Below are 21792 nucleotides of genomic sequence, written 5' to 3' on the forward strand. Positions count from 1 at the left end.
TTAACACTATAAAAACTTTATCAGATTACTGGGCACTAGGTTCATAAAAGATACACAGTAGTCATGAAAAAAGTCGAAGTTCCAATTCAAATGTGTAAATAACCTCTATGAAATGGGAGTCAAAACATGAGTTCTTCAGCCTTACAGTCCTAAAGAACATACAACCCCTGATTTCCCTCAGCTTACACACTATATTCCTTGTCTGAGTTAGGGAGATCCATGGAAGGCCTCAAAGCCCTACTCTCTTCTTCACCAGGGAGAGCTTGAGAGAATGACTGTGCCACATGGACAGTGTGAGATGGCTGTGGGGAATTGGAATTCCCTTTCAGAAATTCTAGAATCCTGGCATGCAGGGTGGCACAGGGATTTGAGAAGCTATCAGCACGAAAAAAGGATGCCATGTCTCACTTCCCCTAAAAAGATTGTTATAGTGTGCTTTCATCATATTCTTTGAAGTAAACTCTCAGAAATTAAGAGAATTATCCACATGCAAGTACAAAATTCCAGTGTTGGTAACGATGTGGAGAAATTAGAACTCTCAGCCATTGCAGGAGGGAATGTAAAATGGTGCAGCCTCTTTGGAAAATGCTTTGGCATTTCCTCAAAATATTAAGCCTAGAATTACCATATGGCCCAGAAATTTTACCCCTAGGTACATGTTCAAGAGAAGTGAAAACTTATGGCTATGCAAAACATGTCTGCACACAAATGTTCTTATCAGCATTTTTCATAATAGCAAAATTGGAAATAACCCAAATGTTCATCAACAGATGGATGGGTAAACAAAATGTGGTATATTTATACAATGAAATATTCAATATTTTATACAAATAATAAAGTTTGAATGCCTGCTACAACATGGATGAACCTTTAAAATGTTATTATGCCAAGTGAAAGAAGCAATAACAAGAGACCATCTATTGTGTGACTCCATTTATATGAAATTTCCAGAATAGGCAAATCCATAGATACAGAAAGTATGTAAATGATAATTACATAGTGGCAGTGGTTTTAAAACTCTTTGAATACATTTTTTAAAAACTGAATTGTACACTTTAAAAGAGTTAATTTTATGGTTTGTGAATTAGATTTCAATAAAGCTTTTGGAACTGCTTTAGATAGTCCAAGCTATATCCCTGTAAATTCCTATAAGTGATCAAGATTTAACTAGTTAGTTGCTCACCTCGGCCAGGTAGCTAAGTTGTTGGTGCAACTAAGTTATTAGTGCATTATCTCATTGTGCCAAGGTTGCAGGTTTGGTCCCCAGTGAGGGCACATACAAGAATCAACCAATGAATGTATCAATAAGTGGAATAACAAATTGATCTCTCTCTTTCTCAAATCAGTAAATACCAAGTTTGTTTAAAGTAAAAAAAGATTTAACTAATTATTTTGAAATGTACTTATAACCTAAAGATGAAATAAAAAATTTAAGATAAGCAAAGACAACAAAACAATAAGAAGCCATTCTTTCACAGGTTAGAATTTCATGTTTTCAAATACCTGAAGGAAATCATCCATTAAGTGAATGAGGATGATAATAGATGTGTTTTTATAATGTCTTCACAGTTGGTCTTATTCAAACACATTCCAGGTGGTGATCAACACAGAAGCTTATAGAGGACTGCTGTGAGACTCTGGATTGGAGAGGAGACCAAAGCAGAAATTCTCTGAGGGAGCATTTCTTATTTGTCTTTGTATTTTCCAGGGTATGGAGTATCATACGTTAGATGAAGAGAGAATTAAATGAGTCATTGTTTTATATTTGTCTCTTTCTGAGTGACATCTTCAACTAGAAAGAAAACAAATATCCTTTTATCTCTGGATACCATAATTTCAAAGAAAGGCCATTCTGGAATATGGTAGACATTCATAAATGTTTCATGAAAGAAGATAGAAAGTAAGAAATATGTTGATGGATAAGTGTGGACTATGTACAAGTGGATATCAGAGCAGAACCTCCCACCACTTCTGAAGTTAGTGTCTTCCTTTGCCTCCAGGGTAAGCATTGAAATTTTGAAGCTTTTTTTTTTCAGAAATGAAATTAAACTCCTTTGACAATTTGGACCACTTGCCATTTTTGAAAATAATTTTTAGCAAAAATCAGTCCCATTTTATGATATTGGCATAGTTTATAGTCAGATTTTGATATTTGTTTTTTCCTGATTCTTTTTTATTTTAATTATTGTTCAAATACAGTTTTCTGTCTTTTACTCCCATCCCAGCCCTTCACCCCAGTGCTCCCCACCTCCCTCCCACTTCAACTCCTGTTAGTTTATGTCCATGTGTCCTTTTTTGGACACATGTTGTTCCTGTGAATCCTTCCCCTTTTCCCCTGAAATTCCCTCCCCTATCCCCTCTGGTCCCTTTCAGCCTGTTCTGTATTTCAGTGTGTTTGGTTATATTTTGCTTGCTTCTTTGTTTTGTTGTTTAGCATCCCGTTAAAGGTGAGATCATATGGTATTTGTCTTTCACTGGCTGACTTATTTCCCTTAGCATAATGCTTTCCAGTTCCATCCATGCTGTTGCAAAGGGTAGGAGTTGCTCTCTCTCTCTCTCTCTCTCTTTTTCTCTCTTTCTCTCTTTCTTTTTCCCTCTCTCTCTCTCTCTCTTTCTTTCTTTTTGCTGCATAGAATTCCATTGTGTAAATGTACCATAGTTTTTGGATCCATTCATTTACTGACAGGCACCTAGGTTGCTTCCAACTCTTGGCTATTGTAAATTGTGCTGCTATGAACATTGGTGTTGCAGACTGCTCTGCCTGGTTTTAGGAATTGTATCTCTACCTCTTGTGGCTAAGGGCGAGGGACAACCTCTGGAATGCAAGCTGCAGGAAACAAAGCTTGTCTCTGGTAGCAAATGCTGCCTCAGTTTCCTCTCCCTGCTCCCAAAGCTTGGTCGGAAGTTAATGACAGGTAAGATCCCTCACGGGGGCGGGGCGGGGGGCACAACCTAAGCCAGACTCTATGACTTGGGAGGCCTTCGTGGAAGGACTTGGAGGGGCTGCAACAAAGAAAGAGCAATAGACTCTCAACCGCCACCGTCCCCCCACCCCCACCCCTGGGCTTCAAGATAGCCCGAGTCCTCATGCTCGCTGGGAGAAGTACTTCCTGGCTCTAATCCCCTTAAGCCTGAATACCTGTTGTGGAGAGGTGCAGCTCCTTGCCTTGCTAGAGTGAGTCTTGGGAAAAAATCTGGCGTCACAAAGACTTCCTGATAAACCTGTGAAATCTGCTCTGCTAAGAGTGCTTTCATTCATATGTTAAGCGTTTGAGCAAGAAACCCTAAAACTCTGTTCCTGACACTCTGACTCATAGTAAGCCCTCAGATATCTTTGAAATGTTATCTAATGTTTGATCCTTGCTGCCCTGTATTCCTGTGGATTAGAACCCAATAAAAGCCCTGGAGGAGGGGGCTTGGGGCCTTTTTCCCCTGAGAAATAGCTACTGCTCACTTCTCCTCCCTAAGCAGATCACATCATGTCTCGGTCATAAATACTCTCATCCATGGCAACTGGGGGTATTTGGAGGAAAGTCACCCGCCACACATTGGGGTGCATAGGTTCTTTTGGATTGGTGTTTCAGGGTTCTTAGGATATAATCCTAGCAGTGGAATTGCTGAGTCAAAAGGCATATTCATTTTTCGTTTTAGAAAATTCCATACTGTTTTCCATAGTGGTTGTACCAGTCTGCAATCCCACCAACAGTGAACTAGGGTCCCTTCTTCCCCACAACCTGTCCAACATTTGTTGTTTGTTGCTTTGTTTATGATGGCCATTCTAACCGGTGTAAAGTAGTATCTCACTGTGGTTTTAATTTGCATCTCTCTGGTAGCTAGGGATATTGAGCATCTTTTCATGTGTCTCTGGATCCTCTGAACATCCTGCTTGGAGAAGTGTCTGTTCAAGTCCTTTCCCCACTTTTTAATTGGGCTGTTCGTCTTCTTAGAGTGGAGTTGTGTAAGTTCTTTGTATATTTTGGAGATTAAACCCCTGTCTGAGGTATCATTGGCAAATATGTTTTCCCATACAGTTGGTTCTCTTTATATTTTAATACTGTTTTCCTTAGCCATGCAGAAGCTTTTTATTTTTATGAGATCCAATTTGTTTATTCTTTCCTTCATGTCCCTTGCTCTAGGGGACATATCAGTAAAAATGTTGCTGCATGAAATATCTGAGATTTTCCTGCCTATGTTCTCCTTTAGGACCTTAATGGTGTCACAGCTTATATTTAAGTCTTTTGTCCACCTTGAATTTATTTTGGTGTATAATGTAAGTCGGTGCTCAACTTTCCTTTTTTTCCACGTAGCTGTCCAGTTCTTCCAACACCATTTGTTGAAGAGGCTATTTATATTCTATTTTATGTTACTGCCCCTTTTGTTGAATATTAATTGACCATAGAGACTTGGGCTTATTTATGGGCTCTCTGTTCTGTTCCATTGGTCTATGCACCTGTTTTTATGCCAGTACCAGGCTGTTTTGATTACAGTGGCCTTGTAGTACAGTTTGGTATCAGGTATTGTGATCCCTCCTACTTTGTTCTTCTTTCTCAAAATTGCAGCTGCTATTCAGGTTGTTTATGGTTCCATACAAATTTTTGAAGTCTTTGTTGTATGTCTGTGAAATGTGCCATTGGTACTTTAATAGGTATTGCATTGAATCTGTAAATTGCTTTGGGTAGAATGGACATTTTGATGATGTTAATTCTTCCAATCCATGAACACGGTATATGTTTCCATTTGTGTCTTCCTTGATTTCTTTCTTCAGTGTTGTGTAGTTTTCTGTATACAGGTCTTTTACCTCTTTGGTTAGGTCTATTCCTAGATTATTTTTATTATTTATTATTTATTTTTCTTTTTGCTGTATCCAATGGTATTTTTTTCTTGATTTCTGCATCTGCTGTTTCATTATTAGTATACAAAAATGTCTTTGATTTCTGGATATTGACTTTGTATCCCACTGTTTTGCCAAATTAATTTATTAGGTCGAGTAGTTTTTGGATAGAGGCCATAGGATTTTCCATGTACACTATCATGTCATCTGCAAACAATAACAGTATTATTTCCTCCTTTCTAATTTGGATGCCTTTTATTTCCTTTTCTTGTCTGATCACTGTGGCTAGAACTTCTTTTTTTTTTTAAAGATTTTATTTATTTATTTATCTTTAGAGGGGAAGGAGAGAGGGAGAGAAACATCAATGTATGGTTGCCTTTTGTGCGTCCCCTGCTGGGAGTTAGCCTGCAGGGAACTGGCCTGCAACCCAGGCATGTGCCCTGACTGGGAATCGAACCGCGATCCTCTGGTTCGCAGGCCTGTGCTCAATCCACTGAGCTACACCAGCCAGGGCTAGAACTTCTAATACTATATTGAATAGAAGTGGTGAAAGTGGGCAACCTTGTCTTGTTCCTGATCTTAGTGGAAAAGATTTTAGTTTTTGCCCATTGAGTATGATGTTGGCTGTAGGTCTCTCATATAAGGCCTTATATTGAGGAATGCCCCCTCTATTCCCATTTAGCTGGGTGTTTTTATCATAAATGTGTGCTGTACCTTATCAAAAGCTTTTTCCACATCTATTGATATGATCATGTGTTTTTTGTCTTTGGTTTTGTTTATGTGATGTATTACATTTACTGATTTGTGAATATTGAACTATCCTTGAATCCTGCGATTAATCCCACTTGGTCATGGTGTATGATCCTTTTAATGTATTGTTGGATATGATTTGCCAATATTTTGTTGAGGATTTTGGCATCTGTGTTCATCAGAGATATAGGCCAGAAGTTTTCTTTCTTTGTTGTGTCTTTATCTGGTTTTGGAATTAGGATGATGCTGGCTTCATAAAATAAGTTTGGGAGTCTTCCATCATTTTAGATTTTTTTTGAATAGTCTGTGAAGAATAGGGGTTAGCTCTTCCTTACATGCTTTATAGAATTCTCCTGTGAATCCATCTGGTCCAGGGCTTTTGTGTGACAGGAGCTTTTGATTACTGCTTCAATTTCATTTGCTGTTATTACTCTGTTCAGGCTTTCTGCTTCTTCTTCACTGAATTTTGGAAGATAATATTTTTCTAGAAGTTTGTCCATTTCCCCTAGGTTTTCAAATTTCTTGGCATACATTTCTTCATAGTAATTTCTTACAATCCCTTCTATTTCTGTGGTGTCAGTTGTAATCTCTCCTCTTTCATTTCTGATTGTGTTTATTTGGTTCCTCTCTCTTCTTTTCTTGATGAGCCTCCTTAAAGGCTTGTTGATTTTATTTATATTTTCAAATAACCAGCTCCTGGATTCATTGATCCTTAGAATTTTCCTTTATCTCTATGTCATTTAATTCTGCTCTGATCTTGGTTATTTCCTTCCTTCTACTTACTCTGGGATGTCTTTGTTGTTCCTTAAGTTCTTGTAGGTGTAGGATTAGGTTGTTTGTTTGAAATGTTTCTATCTTTTTCAGATAGGCCTGTATTGCTATCAACTTCCCTCTCAGGACTGCCTTCACTGTGTCCCATAAGTTTTGGGTTGTTGTAAGTTCATTTTTATTTGTTTCCAGAAAGTTTATGATTTTTTTCCCTAATTTCATTCTCAACCCATTCATTGTTTAATAGCATGCCATTCAATCTCATTTTGGGTTTTTTTTCCTTTTTGGGGCTAGTTTCTAGTTTCAGTCCCTTGTGGTCGGAGAACATGCTTGGTATAATTTCAATTTTCTTGAATTTGTTGAAGCTCATTTTGTGTCCTATCATGTGGTCTATCTTTGAAAATGTTCCATGTGCATTTGAAAAGAATGTGTATTTAACTTCTTTGGGATGAAGGGCTCTATATATATCAGTTAAGTCAATTTCATCTAGGGCATTGTGCAATGCCACAATATCTTTTTTGATATTTTGTTTGGAAGATCTGTCCATTTGTGACAGTGGAGTGTTAAAATCCCCTACTATAATTGTGTTGCTGTCAATATCTTTCTTGAAGTCCTCTAAGATTTTCTTTATATATTTCGGTGCTCCTAAGTTGGTTGCATATATGTTTATGATCTTAATGTCTTCTTGGTGGATTCTTCCCTTGAGTATTATGAAGTAACCTTCTGGGTCTCTCTTTATGGCCCTTTTTTTTGAAGTCTATTTTGTCTGATATGAGAATTACTACCCCGGCTTTTCTTTCTTGTCCATTTGCTTGGAAAATTTGTTTCCAGCCTTTCACTTTTAGTCTGTGTTGGTCTTTTGTCCTGAGGTGGGTCTCTTGTAAGCAGCATATGTGTGGATCATGCTTTCTTATCTGTTCAGCTATTTTATGTCTTTTGAGTGGAGCATTTAATACATTTATGTTTAATGTTATTATTGATAGGTACTTATTCATTACCATTTTTTTACCGGTGTTCCTCTCTCTCTCACTCTTTTACTTTCTTTCCATAATGCAGCCCTTTTAGTATTTCTTGAAGAGCTGGTTTGGTAGAGGCATATTCTTTTAGACTTCTTTTGTCTTGGAAGCTCTTTATTTGGCCTTCTATCTTGATTGAGAGCCTTGCTGGGTAAATTAGCCTTGGTTGTAGGCTTCTGGTTCTCATTACTTGGAATATTTCTTGCCATTCTCTTCTTACTTGAAGCATTTCCATTGAAAAGTTATTAGCTAACCTTATTGGGGCTCCCTTGTATGTTACTTCCTTTTTCTCCCTTGCTGCCTTTAAGATTCTCTCTTTGTCTTGGAATTTTGCCATTTTAATGATGATGTGTCTTGAAGTGGGCCTGTTTGGGTTCCTCTTGATTGGGACTGTCTGTGATTTCTGGATTTGTGTGATTTTTTCTCTCATCAAATTAGGGAAGTTTTCCCTCAGGTATCCCTATTATTTGGATATTATTACATTTCATATCATCTTGCATTTCTCTTAATCCCTCTTCATCCTTTCTGAGCCTCTCTTCCTTTTCTTGCTCTTTCTGGGAGTTTTTTTCTATTTTGTTTTCCAAATCACTGATCTGATCTTCTGGTTCATCGATCCTGCTTTTGATTCCTTGTACTGTGTTCTTCAGTTCAGAAACTGTATTATTTATTTCCTCTTGGCCCTTACTGATAGTTTCTATTTCCTTTTTTGTGTTGATATAGCTTGATGCATTCATTGTAGCTCCCTGTAGTTTCTGGTAGCTCATTGTGATCTCTTTGAACTTCCTGATAACTAGTGCTTTGAATACATATCTGATAGTTGAGTTGCCTCTATTTCATCTAACATTCTTCTTGAGGCTTCCTCCTTTCTTTTCATTTGGGGATTCTTTCTTTGTCTTCCCATTGTTTGTGAGACTCTTCTTGTTAGCCTCAGCTTCTTAAATCAATCTGTTCTGACTCCCTGGGTTTATGGTGTGAACTTCTGTGGTAGAATACTTGTGAAATTCAGTGGTGCAGTCTCCTTTGGGTATCCTGGTGTTCTCCGCTTCCACCTACTTCTTCTTTTTTTGTGATCAGTTGGAGGGGGAGGCAAAATGGTTTATGACAGCAGGAGAGTATTTTATGATATTTACAATCACAACTGGTAGAGAAGAGATAGAAGATCTTTAGGCTATGAATAGTGTTAACCGTAATCTTCAACCCAACTTGCCACTTTTAAGAAAGGATGGACAAAAGATAAGTCTCTTGTTGAAGAGGGAAGGCTTGTGAGTTGCATCTAGAAAGCAGTGAGGTTGCGGGAGGTCAGATTCTGAGGTAAGGTGAGAGTAAAGGATAGTAAATAGGTGTAGTGTGTGAGCAAAAAAAGTTAACCACTATAGTAATAGAGTTCAGGAAACCGTGAAGTGGGCTAAGATCTGGGAGATGTCTTGTGAAGTATTCACAGTTGTGTAGAACAGCTATTATTTACAATAATATTAGAGCAACAATCATATGACAGACTCTATGTGATCTGGGTAACATGAATAGGGGTATAGAACTTTGGGTAGTGTGTTAAACAAAAACAAGTGATGTGAAGTGTAGAAAATTAGCAATACACTGTGGTGGTGAGAACAGGGGAAACCCGTCAAATGATACAATATAACCAGCCAAGGCAAAGGAGAAGGAATACAGAAGATACTATTAAAATATAAATGAAGTGGGAATAATGAAAAATAATAAAATACAAATATGCAGCAACTTGTGGCTCTCTGCTATAGCAAAGTGAAATTTGTCTCTCTGTCTCTACTGTTGGGATGTCCCCTCTTTGAGTCCAACTCTGGTCTTTTCACAGTTCCAAGTTGCTTGTGTCACTTGTGGGTAAAAGGGGAAAAAAGGGCAGGAGAAGGGAAGAAAAAGTGATGTTTAGAAAGAAAGGAAGAAGAAATAAAACAGGGAAGAAGAAAAGAGAGGAAAAAGGCATTGAAAGATAAAACAATAATAAAATTAAAAAGATAAAAGGTTACTTAAAACAACAACAACAAAAAAACATCTCTTGGTTTCAAATTGGCCAAACCGGTTTTTCAGCCTGCAGCAGGCTGAGGGGCAATTTGTGTGGTCTTTCTATGATCGCTCTCCTAAGAGCTTACCTGGCTCCTCTCCCCAGTGCCCCATGAAGGGGATCTAGGTCCTCTCAAAGCACTTTACTCGGGGGTCCTCGCTGTGGGTTGGGGTGCGCGGGTGCGAGGGCCAGCCAAGCTGCTTTGGTCCTGGGATCTGGGACCCTTCCCAGTTCTGTGGGGGAATGCAAGGGCTTCTGCCCAATCTCTGGATCCCTGCCAGGCTGGATGGGGAGCAGGCCAGGCTGCTGTTGCAGAAGAATCCTTCAGTTTACTTTCCAAAAAATTTCTCCTTAAGAAAGCCTGCCTCTCAGCACAGCCTAATCCTCCAGCCAAACCAGTGACTATCTGACTCAGAACCCCACACTGCGCCTCTCAATTCTCCCAACCTGGTGACCACAGAGTCGGAGGTGGATCAAGGCCCTTTGTCCTTAACACCTTCTCTGTAAAGTGAAGCAAACAGGTCTCTCCCCGACCTTGCTTTGCCAGGGAGGGAGGGAGCTGATGACACAGCTTTCTCCCAAGGACCCTTCGGCAGGCCTGGAGCTCCTGAAGAGACCTTGGTAGAGGCACCGGTGCAGAGCGCTGGGCACCGGCCTAGGCCGCTGCTGCTCCTGTCTTTGCTCCGGTCCCTGAGACCCTACTGTCCCGCAGCTGTTTCCTTACTGTCTGGTTTTTCAGTGTCCGTTATAATTTCTGGTCTCTTATTTTTATATATGCTGGGGAACTGTTGGCTGTTTGCGTTGTTCCTCCGTAGATTGGCCAGGATTTTCTCCCGTGTGTACAGGGAAATGGAATCTGCTCCATCCTACTCCTTCACCATCTTCCCTCTCCTGATATTTGTTAATTTAAAGAATATGAAGGACAACATTGGATTTTTTCTGAAAACAAACAAACAAACAAACAAATACAAGTTGATTCACACTTGCCACAGCCCCCATCAACTTATGAGGTTAAAGCTCATAACCCAGGAAGGCAGAAATGACATGTCAAATTAATTGAATTTTTAAAAGATTTTATTTATTTATCTTTAGAGAGGAATGAAAGGTGAGAAGGAGAGAAATATCAATGTATGGTTGCCTCTCGTGAGTCCCCTGCTGGGAACTGGCCTGCAACCCAGGCATGTGCCCTGACTGGGAATCCAACGGTGATTGTGTGGTTCTCAGGCCCACGCTCAATCCACTGAGCTACAACAGCCAGGTCAAATTAATTGATTTTTAAATGTTTTGAGAATTTCTTACAGATTTAAGTATATGGATTTACAGCTTCTGAGATCAGGTAAGAAGTAGGTACATCAGATTTCTCATGGACACATTCTTTAAAAGGTGGTATGAAAATAGCATAATATTTGTAAATATCATTGTATTTTACATTTATAAAAATATTACATGGTTTTCTCTCTTACTTCATGAGCTTAAATAGTCATTTCAGTTTTGTCTGATAATGTGGCACCTTTTCCCATCCTTTGACAGCTCATCAAAACTCACAATACAATAGATTACCTACATTACCTCCATGTATAGTCACATTTCAGAATAACCCTGTTCATGAACTCCCCTGTCTAGACAAACTTTCTAAATTAATTCTTGGCCCTGTAACTTTACTGCCTCTACTTCCTTGTCTTGGCATCTTTTTCCCATCAAAATCTTACTTGCCATTCCTTAACACTAAATCTATTTATACTGTAAAATGGTCTCTGAATAAAAGAGAACGAGTATATAATTCCACTCTGAACTCTTAACAATTATTATCTGTATTATACATGTGGCATACACATTTACAACTTTGTTTTGAAGTTATGGGTAGGTGTATTCATGCCCAGTGAGATTATAAATTACTGGACTTCATGGATCACCCTGATTGATTTTTGCAAGGTGCTTCACAAATGGCAGCCTTGCTATGAATGTTTGTTGACTGTGTGAGTGAAAGAGAAGATATTAAAACTGAGGCAGTTACTCATCTAAGAGTTGTCTAAATGGTGATTGATTAATTAAATGCAGTAGCACATACTGTTCTTCCTTCTGACCTGTGCTGTTGTTTTGGAGATCAAGATTCTCTGGTCATTAAGTAATCATATGTATGGATATACTCCCTTGAGGTGTACTTTTGACGGACTCTGATTGTCACACTCAAAGCAAAGATGAGGGCAAGCCTTGTTCCAGCTCTCTCTTGTTTTTTTGCAGAGGCATACTCCATGCAACACCCTTTGTCACAAAATGGTCATCCATTGTTCAGAACAGTGTTTAAAATTTCACTTCAGAATGCTTACAAGTAACTCAGGATGAATAGATGTATTTTGGGGTGACAATAAGTTTAATTTTTAAGTGAAATTGTAATTTTGGTCTCTCTTATGTGCAGAATGTTATAGCAACAGTGCCACAGAATTTCAGTAAGTACCCTGTGCACATTCAACCAGATGGATTGTTTTCAAAGCGTTCCAACACAGACCACTCGGTACAAAGGGTCAAATGCAGTCCAAACAAATGCTTGACAACAACAGGTACAAAGGGCTGTGTCCTTGGTGAATGATTAATCATAAGCTATCATAAACAAAAGTGTGCTATACATTTGATAAACAGGTTCATAAAGAGCATAGGAAATACAAAGGGCAGTCATATCTTTCAAAATTAAATGTCAGTCATAAGACAGCTGTGACAATTGGGGCATCTATGCATTTGAGAGGATTTTGTTTAACACTTTGAGTCAGGCTATGGTGGCTATGTCTGCACCCTGATGTTGGTAACATATATGGCATCCATAATTAAAATGTGCCTTTTGCTCTTCTTATGTATTCCTTTCATCCCATTCTCTGTTCAGTAGACTACATTACGCACACTCACTTTCAGAAGCAAATGTAATGGGACACCACTTTTCTTCTATATTTTCTCATAGTAATTAAGGGAGCAATAGCCATGACAACCACAGAAAGGCTGATAAACCCATTTTGCAAAAATAAAAATGAAATGCTTTGTTGCATCTTCAGAGTAATCCAAGAATAAAAGTGGAACTATAAAAAAGGGAATACGTTTTATTCTTTTTCATGAATGTGTTGGAATGATACAGCCAAATTCATGTGACCATCTCATGTGGCCTCCTTAGATAATTAAACAAATATTTTTAAATTTTCCAATAATTTTCCTATAGTTCAGAATACTTCTAAAGCTTAACTTTAGAAATCATATTAAACAATACTTTGTAAGTCACATAAAAAACAACTTTCTTTCTTAGTAATAGTCAACTGTGACATGGGTAGGTTTATTAGCGTCCTTCTTGATACAAAACAGGTAAACTAAGTCCATTGTGCAGGCAAAGAAAATGATTGCATTAAAAAAAATCCATGGGCCAACAGTAACTTATGGAAATTATCACGAAATGCAAAGGAAATGGGGCCTGGTGATGACAGCACTTTGAAGGGGTCATGTGCCAGTTGAGAGGCTTTAGAAATGGTTTCTTAGTCTTGTAGTAGCGGGGGGGCCTACAATACAACACCTTCCACTTCTTCAGTACCAAAGTTCGTGCATTATGTTTCTAAGGACAACAGTGACAAATAACAATGAAACAACAAAACATATTAATTCCAGAACCTTTTGGTCATTAAGAGTAAGGTACCTGGTTTAGGGCATGGGGAAAAAATGAAATAGAGAAATGGGAAGGCAAAAAATATATAGACCCATGTGTCCTCTAAAAGATAGTCTTTCTTTTATGTGGATCTTTGTTTCTTTGTTTCTTTTTATAATTCTAGAATGTATATTCTCTTCATTCTCCTCCTCTCAGGAATACAGGGTCTGAAGGATCCATAAATGGAGTTCCTCCCAGGAAACACTTTTTCTTTACTCTTTATTATGGCCCTGCCTATACGTAAGAACCTCAGAGTTGATGTACAACTAGAGGCAGGTCCTGTGAAACCTCTTTCCTGCACCAGCCTCCCAACATATTCCAGCCTCTCAGCTTCCAAATAGTCATGATGCTTACCTCCCTTCTGCTCAGCCTGGAATAGATTGTGAAGGCCAAAGCCCTTGGGTTTTGAATGAATATTATAGATTCTGTGATTTTTTACCACTTTATTCTAGAATTCTCCTCTCTTTTGAGAGGTTCTCCAAAGGGACTCTTTTCCTTAAAGAGAAATCTCAACAAAGTGATATAAGCCATAAAGGAGAAAATGCAAGTAACTGATATAATACAGGGCTGGGACATAGTGCAAACTCATTCGATAAATTATTCTTCCTTCAGAAAGCTCAGACAAGCATCATATGATTAGGGCCTTACTGATCTGAAATTTGTCCCTTATAACTTCATTAATTCTAGGTGTAGTCATGAAACTTTACAAAACCAGGACAACTTTTGAAGATTCTGTGTCTACATTTCCTCATGTCAACTGTTTCTTGTAGGATGTGACAATTCTCCTATCAGGTTCCAGTTTCTTCTTACCTGCCAGACCAATATGTAACTTTTCATGGTCAACTATACCTCAATAAAGCTAGGAAAAATTATATATATATATATATATATATGATAATATATGTATACATATATAAACATGTGTATATATAATATGTCTATATTATATATTTGTATCTATATGATTCTGCTATACTATTTTGTAGTTTATTTTTAACTTATGCTTCCCTTTCTAAAATTCTTTCAAACCATGCTTAAAACTATTTAAATTCATAATGATGGTAAGGCTGTGTGCAATGCCAGGCAGGTGCTTGGGATAATAGGGGAGCACAGTGTAGGGGATATGATTGTCTGACCACTAAGGTCTATGCCTGAAACTGGTACAAAATAGTCCTGAATGTAAACAGTAATTGGAAAATTCTTCTAAAAAAGGATGGTAAAAGTAAATATGTAATGAGCTCTTTTATGGACCACATACTACAACAAATATATTTCATTCACGTCAGTCCTCTGAGGTAGGTATGCTTATCATCAATATTTTATAGATAAAAACTGCAATCAGGCCACAGTGTGTACAGGCTGGAAAGCTACCAAGTTCACCTGGACAGACAAGGACAAAGCCAAGATTTAAACCTAAATATGACCAGTTCTGGAGCCCACACTCTTCTCTGCATTCTGTTATGCCTCTCTGGTTCTCCTTTATATTTCGAATATACTAAAATGTCTTTTTTTGTCACTCATTATAATTTTCTAAATTCATATCTTTGGAACTTTAGTGACAGCATTTTTAGCAGTCTACCTTTCTGGTTGTATGTTTATCTTAAAAATTATGTATATAAACTGCAAAAAATCTGAGCCTGTAGATTATCCACCTGATGGACACCAGTCAATGAACCTCATGCTTTCAGGTGTGTTCCTTTTCTTCGCTTGAATCAGAATTGCTTTCCAAGTCCCATTGTATGGAATCTACTTAGGTTTCCTTAGAAACTATTGAAGTGCCTTGAAGATGCCATGATTAGGTCTGTGACTTTGGAAAGTTTTGTCTCCGCTTCCTAGGGTACCTTTCTTGTCAACCAGTAGTCAACCTCAATGTGTTTTCATTTTAGACTTGCAGGATGTACTAATGTACTTGACAGTCTCTGTCACAAATGGCCAAATCTGCTGTTGTGGTGCAAAAGCAGCCAGAAGCAATATGTAAAAAATGGGCAAGCTGTGTTCCAAATAAAACTTTATTCCTAAAAGCATTTGAAGGGCAGAATTTGTCTGTGGGGTATATTTTTGCCCCCCATCATAGGCTGTAAAATTTCTCGTAGAAAATCAAAGTTGTTATGCAATAGAGAACCACTGTGGATTAATGATTAAGTTCAACACAATGAAAACCAAACACCTTTTCCCACTAAAATGAGCTTCTTCCTCACACTTCCCTATTTCGGTCAGTGATAGCAATATTTTCCAACTTATACACGTTTAAACATGTGGAGTGGAGTATTTGATTTCTCCTTTCTGCTAACTGCCACCATCTCACATCAGTGTGTCTCCATTTTCATAGCTATCATTATTTTATCACTTCACATATGTACTTGTATTCTTGGCTTTGTGACTGGCTGATTTGCCTTCAGGTTTTTCCTCCCAGCTCATCCTTAGCATGCCTTTTGGTTTGCTAAAAGTAACACTCCTAAAAATGTTACTTTTATTAGTTCTTTAATCCCCAGTCTTTAAAATCTGCCAAATTCTGACCTGAATCTACCTTTCTCCTTACACTCACCTGCTGTATAAGTCCACTAATGTTGTTTTCTTTTTTTATCCATTCTGTTGAGTTATGATTGACACACAAAAAACTGTACATATTTAATGTATATAAGACATTGAGTTTGGAATAAGCTTCCACTCATGAAATTATCATCACTTACAAGGCCGTAGACATATATATCATCTCCCCAAATTTCTATCTGCCCCTTTATCACTACTATTACTATTTGTTAAGAACACTTAATATAAGATCTACCCTCATAGCAAATTTGAAGTATATAATACAATACTGTTAGCTACAGGCACTATGTTGTAGAGTGAATCATCAGAACTTATTTAATCTGTAAAAATGAAACTTTGTACCCTTTGACCTTCACCTCTGCATTTCCTCTTTCCCCTGGCAATCACCATTATGCTCTTTATTCTTTGAATTTAACTATCTTAGATATCAAATGAATGGCTTCATACAGTTTTATCTTTGTCTGGTTTATTGCACTTAGACAATATCCTCCAGGACATATATTGTTGCATATGAAAATGATTAAATATATATATAATTTGTATACACATTTATATATATTCATTTATCTCACATTTCCTTTATTCATTCTTTGATGGACATTTAAGTTTTTTTTTGTCTCTTGGCTATTGTGAATAATACTGCAATAAGCATGGAAATGCAGCATCTCTTTGATACACAGGTTTCACTACAAAATTAAAAGACAGTTTATGGAATTAGAGAAAATATTTGTAAACCATTTATCTGATAAGGGATTAACTTTCAAATTATAAAAGGACCACCTACAATTCAGTAACAAAAGAACAAATGTTTTCCTCTGACAAGGAAATCTGCCTTGCTGTGTTCTACCTTTGTTCTTTTGCTCGCACCATCTCCTCTCTTGAGAATACTATTTTTCCTGCAAAACACCTATCCACATTGTATCCATTGCAAAAGCAAAGCTCAATTCTTAACTTCCCCATGAAACTTTCTTTTTCTAATCTATCCTATAATGATGTCTCCCGCTTGTGAACTCTTATAGTATGGGTTATCTCTAAGACTCATTTGTTACCTAATCCTATACCACTTCCATTATTTCCTAATGTTTCGGAAGTGTTTGCCTTATTTCCCTAATTAGAGCAGCATTTGTCAAGGTCAACTTATATCTCACAGTGACAGGTGGTGACGTGTTTTCGTAGAAGTCACTCAACATTTTTGCTGTTAAATATATGAAGAAAAGAATGGTGATAGTCCATCTTCCCTCCACAAACTCCCATTCTATCTCTTTGTCATCTATTGGATTTCAATGGGATGTAAAAAAATAGTTCAATAAATTATGTTTATAGGCAACCTCCAATTTTCAAATTAGTTGTGTTTTAGATGTTCCTTTGTAAGTTTAATGCTGACATTTATACTACTTTTCCCATGGAAACACTATTAAAATTGAAGTTATAATGGACCCCAAGTTTCTCCATCCATGCCTATTGTTTCAATAAGTTGCTTGAAAATCTAGGCAGACTAAATGGACACACAAAAGAAAACAACGCCTTGCAAAGCCCATAATTGAAACGGAAATGATTATTAGAGTGTATCCCTCTCTATTTTTGTGGGTGGGGAGGAAATACTTTTACTTAAGATTAACCGGATTTTATAATAAAAAATAAAATGATAGGCAATTTTGCAGATTTACTAAAAAGGGTTTTTATGTATTTTTAAAGATACTAGACATTGATAAAAAGTGTTTTTTACTAAATGTTCATTTTTTTCTTCAAAATTGATGGCTTTCATTTTCCTTTAGATGTAGGATTATCATTGCTTTTATATGTATCAGCTTTAATTTTGAAATTTTTGTTTTGGATCAAAAATGGAAAGAAAACGTTCATGAAATATAGACTATCTAAACCTGAACCATCACCTGTTTCTTACAGCCTGCAAACTAAGGACGGTTTTTACATTTTTACCATAAAATATTTTGAGAAAGTTAAAAGAAGAATATTTCATAGCATGTGAAAATGACATATAATCTAAATCTCAGCATCCATAAATAAAGTTTTATCAGCATACAACTCAGTCAGAAACATGCATTTACATATTACAGGTGCTTTTTTGTGCAAGGATGCCAGAGCTGAGGGGTCGGGCAGAGATCCACAAAGCCCAGAAAGAGAGAATATTTACTGTCTGGTCATTTACAGAAAATGTCTTCTGAACCCTGCTATGTAGTTAGCAAACAACAAAGGGAATTTTTACAAATATAATGTGGAGTGAGAAAAGCTAGACTTGACAGTACATGCTGTATAATCCAAGAAGAATTGGTTTGTGGTGAGGTAAGTCAGCAGGATGGTGACCTCCATGTGGGGTGAGTAGGTGTTCTGTGTGAGGGAGCTTTCTGGTAATGATCTACTTCTTGATCTAGATTCTAGATACATGGATGTTTTCCCCAGAATTCACTGGGTGCTTAACATTTGTGCTCTTTTCTGCATTCATGTCACACTTTAGTCTAAAATTTACTTTACAATAGAAAAGTAGGCTAGAAAGAATAAAATGATTAGAAAGAGAAATAAAAATAGAAAAAAAGAAGATGTATTCTGATAAGAATCAGCAGACAGTGGAGCTATCTGTGGGTGCCTGGGTACCAGGTAGAATGAACTGGGAGAGGTGCCAGGAGAGATCTTGCAGGCCTGGTTAGTCCCTTTGTAGATACTAACTAGTTTAATCATCAGTATCACCCTAGTGGGTCAAGGAATACCATCTTTGTCTGATAAAAATGGACACTAAAGCCGAGAAAGATCCAGCATCCTGTCTAATGATTCCCAATTTATATGAAGAGAATATATTTTAATCCAAGAGGAATCTATGGCTTGTTTACCTTCTTCTGAAATAGGAGACAGATGACGTGGAAGAATTGACCAATATACCTTCAGTGACTGCCAGGGATGGCCAAAGTCCTAGAATGGCTTTGTCACTCCTTGAGGTAGAGAGCCCTGGAGGCCCCAGGGGCATTTGGACAAGAGGCCCTATCTGCATCCAAATAATTGTATCACTATTTGGTGGTCTTGACTCAAGAGGCTCTGGCATATATACAGTTTTTCATTTCTTCCACATAAGATGCAGATATTTTTCCATGCTTGAGGTAAGAAGTTTTATCCACATGTGATACCCATATGTAAACTATACAACCATTTTAATACACTAGAATGTGAAGATGAGTTTTCAGTAAAATAAAATATACTGGAAATTGGTGGCTTGGACATATTTTTAAATTATTCTTGACTATCATGAAAAAGCAAGAAAACTTTTTCTCTCTTGAAATGGCATACAGTCTCCAAGATTTCTTTTCACAATCACACCTATGTGGGCCTGAATGAAATGTTAATTCAGATTTAGCTTACAGGAAAATTCAAATGGTTGAATTGAATTTTGTGTAATAAAAACAAAATGAACAAATAAACTTCAAACTACATGGTTTCAGTGTATAGGTAAGTGTAAAGTGAATATCTGTTTATTTCTTGTACTTTGCACATGTGTGGTCTTTTTGAGTGTGGAATTTAGGTGTGGGTTTGGTACAAATTCCTGATCAGAATCTGTACATTAAGAAAGTCATCTTGTTCTCTGCCTTTCCTTGTTGCATCTGCAGACGCTGCCCCACTCTCCTTAGCCTCCAGCCCACTCTCTACTGCCCACCAAGCCTTCAGTGAAGTTACAGAGTTCTGATGGAGAGATTTGAAGTTGAATTTGAAATCGCCAAACAATCTGTTACTATCAAGACCATATTAGAAGATTTGGGAATGGATGTTGAAGGCAATGATGACCCAGTTCCCCTACCAAATGTTAATGCAGTGATATTAAAAAATTCACTCAGTAGTGCACCCACTACAAGGATGACCCTCCTTCTCCTGAGGGTGATAAGAGCAAAGAAAAATGAACTGATGATATTCCTGTATGGGACCAAGAATTCCTGAAAGTTCACCAAGGAACATTTTTTAAAACTTATTCTGGCAGCAAACTATTTAGACATCAAAGATTTTCTTAATGTTACATGTAAGGCTGTTGCTGATATGATCAAGAGGAAGACTCTTGAAGAGATTCCCAAGGACTTCAACGTCAAAACAGACTTTATTAAAAAAGAGAAAGCCCAGGTAGGCAAAGAGAACCAATGGTATGAAGAGAAGTGAAATGTTGTGCCTGACACTGTAACAATGTAAGATTTGTTCCCAAAAGTAGTTGCACTGCTGTTTATAATTTTTAATACTAGACTAACAGTAGACAAATGCAGCAGCAAGTCAACTGTATTAGCAGAGTACTGTCCTCATTGCATGTGTAGTTTGGGTACAGACTCCAAACCGATGGCTGAGTTTCTTCCAGTATAACCAAAAAGTTTCTTTTCTCTTTGCTCTGAATAAAACTGAATTGTCAGTTTTCTACAGTTGAAAAAAAAGTCAGTCCAGAAAGACAATTAGAGAAGCTCTGGACATTCAAGCACTTCTATAAATTATGCATATGTTCTCACTGCAAAAACTGGCAATGTGTGTGCCAGCCAGTTCCAGACCAATGGAGACCTGCTCAGATGCTGGCTTTAAGTTCCTTAACTTATTAAAAAAACAACAATGATCTCCCCCACAAAAAACCTTCTCCTCTTTCTTCTGTCCATTCCCTTCTAAGAAGTTGAATATAGTGTCCTGTAACCACATGTTAAGATACAGAGATGTCACATGAGTTATACCTCCCAACTATAACCCAGTTACCTTCTTAGGATTGACAAGAAATTCTATGTCTACATTTATTTATTGCAATACTTTCATGAGTCTTCATTCACTTCTCTAAAAATGTGAAAGTGGAAGGAATAGAAATTAACTTATTTGGTTTAAATACACAACTTTAGCTTTTCGTCCGTTTTCCTATGTGATTGACAAAACAAAACCAAAATGTTACTTCCATCCTCTAGAAAAATTTGCATAATTATGTATTTATAGAAGGAGACATTTCCAGTCACCTTTCAAGACAGATCCAAGATCTGAGCTAGGAAATGGCATTAGGCTATTGGGACTGGCTTATCTGGAGACAGAGAATCTTGTCTGTGCCTCTGGGAGTCAATGCTTGCCACCTCTTATGTGGGCCAGTTGGAAAGACTATTAAAGGTGTGTATCTATTATTGTTGAAGGGAGTCCACCTATTGAATATAAAAGGAAAGACCTTTTCTTTGATCACAAGTAGGTCATTACAACAATCCAAACTCTGGTGACAAGTGAATGGCAAATTACTGTTTCCAGACATGATTATCCAGGAAGTGACCTCTGAAAGGAGCCAGAACCATCCAAAATTAATAAACTGATGCCAGAAATGCCACACATTTTTATTTATATTTCATGTATCAGTGATAAAAGTACTATGCTGGTAAGAGAGATCTGTGGATATCACACATTTAGGCATACATGCCAACTTATTCTAACATTGACAGATGACACTATGAACACCAATTAATTTATGGGTACAGGTGGGCCTGTACCTGTCAGGTGAGACACATGACAGCCTTAATGGAGAGCAGGTGTGAAATGAGTGTCCTTTGGGTAGTGGCTAGAGCCATTATTTGCAGATCTTGGGTTGTCACAGTGACTGAATTTTATATTTTTGACAGCAAATAGACTTCACCCACCTCATCCCACCCAAGTTGACTTGGTTATAGAGTGAGGTGTAACATATTAATGAGTGATATTATGTCAGGAGATTAAATTGAATGAGATGAAATCCAAATTGGCTATTCAGATGTAGACATAGGAATGTAAAAAAAGAGAGACAGAGAAACTACAGAGTGTTAAACAGAGAGCTCATTTCAATCAGCACTCCCTCATCTATAGTGAAAGACTATTTGATTTATGATCTACCCAACCCCCATACCAGAGCATTACCTCTATCTCCAGTGTGTTGACTGTCAGGTTCTGTTCTTCATTATTTTCTTTCTACATGCTTTCTTTATGGTCTTAGTCCATCTTTAAACACACATACGTTTTTATAAATAAGAGATAATTTGTTCATCATACTGAAGACAACCTTTATTTGTTTAGAAGACGTTGTAATTATTTAGGTGCTCATTGGAATCTTTGCCATGGTGCCCAATCGAAGCTATCTGAAAGGATGTTCAGACAAAAAATAGGGGAATGAAAGAACATCTTTAAACTGGGAGCACTGATTGTC

At 37.4% G+C, this 21792-nt stretch overlaps 1 pseudogene; it reads left to right on the forward strand.

Moving 5' to 3' along the window:
- The first annotated feature begins 1932 nt into the window (after positions 1-1932).
- Positions 1933-19943, forward strand: LOC118994665 (S-phase kinase-associated protein 1-like; annotated as a pseudogene).
- Positions 19944-21792: the final 1849 nt, after the last annotated feature.

This window comes from Sturnira hondurensis, unplaced genomic scaffold (assembly GCF_014824575.4).
Source record: "Sturnira hondurensis isolate 20B ecotype Veracruz unplaced genomic scaffold, ASM1482457v3 Scaffold0009686, whole genome shotgun sequence".
NCBI lineage: Eukaryota > Metazoa > Chordata > Mammalia > Chiroptera > Phyllostomidae > Sturnira > Sturnira hondurensis.